General features: G+C 35.6%; 1 long non-coding RNA gene across 1 annotated transcript; it reads right to left on the minus strand.

Annotated features, from left to right (window-relative positions):
- Nucleotides 1-219: 219 nt before the first annotated feature.
- On the minus strand, nucleotides 220-893 carry LOC110862285. The gene is made up of 2 exons (XR_002549162.2): nucleotides 736-893; nucleotides 220-548 (listed from the first exon to the last, which is right to left on the minus strand). It is a non-coding gene; the product is annotated as an uncharacterized LOC110862285 (long non-coding RNA).
- Between the last annotated feature and the right edge of the window lie 6,306 nt (nucleotides 894-7,199).

Consider the following 7,199-nt stretch of genomic DNA (forward strand, 5'->3'; position numbering starts at 1 on the left):
AAATGTGAAAACAAAAAAATTCTATGCGCAAAACTCCTTACACATATGTACATGTGTAATTGCGCTAATTGGGCGATGTATGTACGAAAACTGATTCAGATGGTGTGGTTGCTGTATGTACTAATCCTAAGATGCTCAAAAAAGTAAAGTTTAGTATATGTAAGTACTTATATTCAACAACAATTATGTAGTAAACATGCAAATAAGTTTGATGCAAAATTGTACATAAAAGTATAATTTATTACGCAAAATATACCGAATTGCATAACCACTACGTACAGGATGACATTGCATAAAATAAAAAATGAATATCTACATATTCAAGATTCCGCTAAGATTTCGAACCGGACTCCCCGTTTTTTCCGGAGTAATTTCCCGACCCACCTTGCGCACCCAACCATCCCCCCGCCCCCCCATTTCCTGCCTGCACATTCTGCCTGGTAACTTGTTGCGGGAAATGATCTTTGTTCAAGATTTCAAATCGGCCACTGCCGCCGCCCGAAAATTTACCACCATTTCCTCCGCATCCGTAACTTGATGTGGGAATACTGGAAACAATACGAGCCAACCAGTCAGACAAAACTAATGACAAATATGTGTACCAGATAAAAACTGATATCATTGGCGTCTTGACATTGTACAAATTATTTCCGTCTCGTTAAGACGGTGAGAATTATTTACTTAAATTACGTGACCCGTGATTAAAATATTTATCCTGAATTTTAGTAATTTTACCTTTGCGAGCCGCCCATGGTTTGGGTGGAAGAGGAAATTTGTGTATGTGTGTGCTTACAATTTTTGTTGTGAACGGAGTTCGCTCTGGTTACGAAAGGAGCAGCTTCCGTCTTTTTTTATACTCACACGAGGGTCCGTGTGAGTGCATATGTATGTAAATAATTGGCAAATGTGGTTATCAATCGTAAAATAATCACTTGCCTCAAACATTGCGACTGAACAGGATATGTATAAGTATGCATGTACATATGTACAACTCATGAAACATTGCTCTCTAAGGTGGATAAATTAATAAATACATACGTACAGTATGTTGAATCCATGTACATATGTATGTATGTACATAAATGTATATATACATAATGTCAGACATGTACATATTCATTGAGTATTCCTGCGAAATAAAGGTTTGCATACAGTATGGATTTTGCGCTGTGCATGTTCATAATTTCGGAACGGCTTGAAATAATGGAATAAAGTTTTGCACATTTTAGTAGCATAAACCTATTTACCCCTGTCAAACTCCATGGAATAATGACATCTGTATACAATGGATACATAATTTGGATTTAATTATGTTTCGTAAATAAAGATTTGAACAATTGTTCGCGTTTATTAATATTTACTTGGCACATACATATGTCCACCCCGAACCTTTAAAGGAGATATGCCACGTTTGGGCAGTAATTTCACAAGGGAATTAGTAAAATATGTATGTATGTGTTGAGCAGCTCCCACAATAGTTTGATCGAGTCGTCAAGCTACTTGAGGTGGCATGGTTTATGTACATATGTATGTTGTTGAGCATAGGACTGCCAGTGAGTTAGAGTTGACTCGTTTGACTCATGAGTTAGTGAGTTCGAGTTGAGTTTGAGTCTAGGGTATAACTCGACTCAATTCAAAATGAGTGAGTTGATCAATAATGAGTTTGAGTTGAGTTATGGAAAATGAGTTTGGGTTGACTCATGAGTCAACTCATTAATGACTTGGCGACTAGTGCATTGAAGGTTTCTCACCTGGATAAATGTTTACCGCTGAGAAGTCATTGGTGATAAAATTGTTCGCACTTTTTAGTCGTTATTTTCATATCCATTCATTAACTACTTTCATATCCATTCATTAACTACCTATAACCGCTGTTGTGATAATGAATTCTAGTAATAATTTAAGTCTTTCCGAATCTGAAGATGAAAAGAGTTCCTCATCACATACGCGGAAATTGCGATCTGATTGCTACGAGCATTTTTCGGGTTTACCGGATAATCAATGCAAGTGCAATTATTACAAGTAATTTCATAATTATAATTTACGTAGCAAATTTTCCAGTTACAAATATATTTACCTACAATTGATATTTAGCCAACACTTCAACAAATCTAAGGGAGGGCTCACTTCAAACATGAAAAGGCACTTCGGAAGGTTATTTTGGAATTCAAAATAACACTTATTTATTAAATAAATACGCTTAAATAAAAAACTAGTCAACTCATATGAGTTGAGTTGAGTTTGAGTCAGCAAGATATGAGTCGAGTTGAGTTTGAGTCAGCAAGATATGAGTCGAGTTGAACTTGAGTCAAGATTTATTTGAGCCGAGTTGAGTTAGAGTTGACAATATTTTTAATGAGTTGAGTTGAGTTAGCCTTCAACTCAACTCACTGGCAGTCCTACACATTTTTGATCTAAGAATGGACCACAGTTGGTCATTGTGAGGTGAAAGCTCCACCGTGTTTTACGACCACTATGTACCATACCATACCATATTCTGTAATACACTTCATCGAACATTTGCATACTTATGCAAAATTTCATTTCAATGCTGCAAGCCGTTCCGATATTATCAACATGCATGCAAAGCTTGAAATCCACATTGTACGTAAACCTTTTTAACATACTGTACGTATTCATGGTACAGATGCTACATACGTTTCATGCTGTCGTTTGAATGTTTCCATTTATCGTTTGTTTTACTTCAGTTTTTGTTCTTTGTACATATGTATTTAGTACTTACTGCAACCCAATAAAAAAGAATGAATAAATTCTTAAAAACTTATACTTATAAAAGTACAAAACTTAGAAAAGTACTAAATGTTCCTGTCTGTTAATAAAGTGTATACATAAATTTATGTGAAATAATTATTTATTGATGAAACAAAAAAGTTATGTAAATACATAAATAAAAACTGGTTTATTTCTATCGTCATCTACTAATTGATTTCTAAACAAAACAAATCACAAAATAAACTAATGAACAAATTAATAAAACACAATAATGCGAACCTTAGATATTTGAATACATAATTATCATCAATTGGAAATACCAAATATTATAAATACGACAGATTCAACCCTGACAAGACAAAAGTTTGTTTCATACAATTTGTAATAAATTATGTATATACGGATTGCTTTTCACAAATGCTTATGGAAACCCAGACCAATCAACTTGTCCAGGGTCGTTTACACCATGTGAATAATATTTGTAAATGTGTACATCATTGATTGGACCGATTCATTGGAGAACATAAAAGCCCATGATGCCCATACATGTATTTATTATGATTAAATATGTGTTCGCATCCAACAAGGAAGAGAACCAAGTTTATTTACAGGGTTTTGAACCTTCTTGTCTTATTTGTACATACACAAATACAGTATTTGCATGAACTCCTATTTACATAAAACTGTTAGAAGGGAAAATATGATACTACATACATACCTGAATTATGATATTTCAGCATCTGAAAAGAACCAGCAGAATAGTATAGATGATCAAATTCATTCCACTCCGCGGCAAAGCTCCACTTTGAAAATGGGGGATAACATTACCCATCCTCAGCCGGACAAGTAAGTCGATTTTTGAACCGAATTACACATAACATGCATGTACATACATACATACATATGTATATTGGAAAGCCACATGGACGCCATCTAAATACATATGTAATTTGAAAAAAATCCGCACCCGCGGAAACACCCTATTTTTAGGTACAGCATAATTGAGGATACATTTATTTACCGAAGGTTAATATGTGGGGGAAATATACATATACATATGTATGAGCGAATCAGCAGTCGGATATTTACAGAAATAAGATACCAGTCGAGGGTAACTTATTTTCGCAAATATCCTACATACGTCAAACTAACCGTTCGGCAAAATCATAAAGTTCTCAGATATCTTGTAATGTCTTAATATATTTAGTTGAATGAATTTTTGATGACAAACTAATCTACAGGGCCAGCCCATCCTATTTTGCTCAAGGTGACATCGAAATCTTAGCCTAAAGCTTGCGAGTGTGAATGTTGTAAATTTTCTCAATATGTCGCCCATCGCTTTTACTAAAAGGTTCAAGTCGTTTTTCCCATGTCTTGAACACGTTGGAGCATATTCTGGGGTCATTTTCCGCGGCTCATAATTTTAGAATTTCCAAACTCAATTCCATGCAACCTCGCGTCACCACATTAGCCTTCACCCTGAGTACCCGAAACCGAAAAAGTCTACCAAGCTTATGTCTAGGGACTTGGCATGTGTTTCTGTAAACGGCATAATTGCTATTTTGTGGGTCCCCCAAATTTCCGCTGAAAAATGGGTCGTTGTATACGACGTATACGAGTAGGCTTTTTCATGATGAATTAGATCTTTCTGGAGGTCATCACCATAAATTCGTGCCAGATAAGTTTGTACTGAGAGCTTTAAAACTTTGTTGACATATCAGACTGCATTTGCGTTGACGTGTTTTGGACGTTGGAACAATGGTATGACCCTACAACCCCATAATGCCCCCACAAACATGTGCTTGTTACAAAAGTTTTTCTTCCAAACTACCCAATCTTCGCAAATTTTTTTCCTCGTTTCGCATAACACTATCTTCTATTTCCATTGCAGCTTGGTACATAAAGCATCCCTTCATCAAATCGTACAATAAATTCTGACTTTTGATGAGCCCACAATTTTTGGTGAATTTTTTTCGAATTCGTCTTAGTATTCGCCATCTGCTTCTGGTTGAGGGAATGAACTGCAGTTTTGAAAGCGACACGTTTACCCAAATGCTTAATTATTCGCTGTACACTCGTCCTTGGAATGTGTACGAGTTTTGCCATCTGTCTTTGGGATGGTTGATTCTCCTTTGGGGTCAGCAGGTCAACTTTCTCACAGCCATGCAATTTGACTCTTTTATGGGTTGCATTTTGATTTCAAACCATTTGATCGTACAGAGCATCCAATTTCAGCAGAATTAGCTATGTTTACTATTTTCCGTTGGCTTAAGTCGATTTTATCCACCAAAAGAATTTTTCTTATCTCAGGGGACGAGTGGTTAAGGCTGGAAAGCGCCAAAATACGTCCTTCCCATTCGAGTGGTGTTTTCTTTGCGATTGTTATTCTGACAATTCCGAAAATTTCACACCACAATGCCAAAGATGCTAGTAAACAATTGATACAAAAATATTTCTCCGATTCGTGTTAAATCAGCTAATACAGTGCTGTATGCGTGAGCAAAATAGGACGGGCCGGCCCTGTACATGTTCTTCTTGTTGTATGTAGATTGCGATTTGATATTTGCTTTGTACGCATGTCTCAACTTGTCTCGTGTTATTGAACTTTTGTCACCAGCGTTTAATCAAAATTTAAATCTAATTAAATAACTCCAATTAAATATAACACGAAAATAGAGTCGCCCAGAATTTCCACAGCTTAGCGAATTATTTTTAAATTTATGCATTTTTAAGGAGTGAGCAAAAGTACATTGATAAAAATCCACAAATAAAATAACGGGCAATTAATTTAATTAACTGGTCGTTAAATGCTTATCCAGGCATGTTCGATACGGGTGTGGCGGGTCGGGGAGATTTCTTGGCAACGGAGGCACAGGTTACGCCGTAATTCCGCGGGACGTTAATGTCAATGTGGCTCTCGGAGTTGGATCAAACTCCAAGGTTGAAATCGGCTGTGGTGGAAATAGTGGGACATTTTCGGATGGTGGTGATGGAACCGTGGTTATCAACGGTCCGCATCCAAAACTAAGGGAAAGGCAGTACAATCTAGTACGAAATGGGAGTAGCGGGCTAACCGGAAATGGCGGGAAAGGAAAAATCATTTGGCGCAATTAAAATTTCTTGTTTAACTGATTATGCAAAAATTCGGGGAGCTTTTTGTACTAATTTAATTTAATTATGGGCCCATGTGGAGGAGATAGTTCAGTAAAGTTAAAATTGTGGAAGGATTGAAATTTTGTTAAATTAAATAAATACAATTTTTTGCATGAAGCGAATAAATAAAATTCAGTCAAGTATTTTATGTATCAAGATGGTTTTAAATATTTGTTAATTTTTACCCTTCAGTAATTTTTAGTATTTGGTTAATTATTATATATTTAAAACATATTTAATGACGTAATGTGTTTGATCAGCCAAAAGTAATGTGCCAAATGATTCACAAAATATGTAAATTGTTATCGTAATTATGAAATTTGTCAATGTTTATTACAATTTAGCAGTTACTTAAATTACACAAATACCTCAAAGAAAGTTGCCTTTACATTACAAAACTTCATTTGACGTCTGAGTTTGAAAAGCTGTAAGAAATAAAATAATTAACTTATTACAATGTAACCAAGAGAGTCGCATTTTAAACTGCAGTCTTAGCAAAGTGGTAAGAAATACGCAAAATGAATTCTTACCGTGTCTCGGTGAGAACCGTGGTCGTGTCAAAATCATAACAAAAAACGACACCACGGTTGAATAATTTGACACTATTGTAGTTTGAATATAATTGTGTAAATTTTTGCTGTTTTAACACCGCATAGTGTCCAAACTGTAACACTACTGTGTTGAAACCCTTTCTCTCACTTCACACTTGGCTGTGTCAATTTTTTTCTGGGGCGGTTTTGATAGAAGTTGGCCTGCTGTGTAATTTTTTTATGCTCTTGTTAGAATTTATTACTATGTTGTTACAATTTTAATCCGCGACGATTCAAAAAACGGCGTGGGTTTAACTTTACGTTGGCATTGCATCTCGCCAAAAATGGAAAAATTATTTATGTGTCGAATTATTTTCGAGGGAAGAAACTATTAGTGTGCGAGGGAAATTATACGGGGTTCTTGGAATTAGGTAATTTTTTTATATTTTGCTGTCATATTTCCAACCCCGTAAGGAACAAACACTTTATTTAAACTTTTGTATCCCCTCTTCTTTCAGTAAGGTCAAAATTTTAAGTTGGACCTGATTCAGAAATTTCGGTTCAGATATACATAGCTGAAATTGACGCTGACGTGTTTCCCATTCTTTTACGGGTCATCCCAAACATCGAGTTTTTCTTGAATGTGGAGCTTCCGACGGAAGTGACCTTGGATCAGGCCACTAACTCAAATCCATCAACCTTCCTAGGTAATTATTTCTAGAAATATGTATACTCTATACATGTAATTAATAACAACTGCATTTTATAGCTGGAAGGTCAGCG

The sequence above is a fragment of the Folsomia candida genome, unplaced genomic scaffold, assembly GCF_002217175.1.
Source record: "Folsomia candida strain VU population unplaced genomic scaffold, ASM221717v1 Fcan01_Sc053, whole genome shotgun sequence".
Lineage (NCBI taxonomy): Eukaryota > Metazoa > Arthropoda > Collembola > Entomobryomorpha > Isotomidae > Folsomia > Folsomia candida.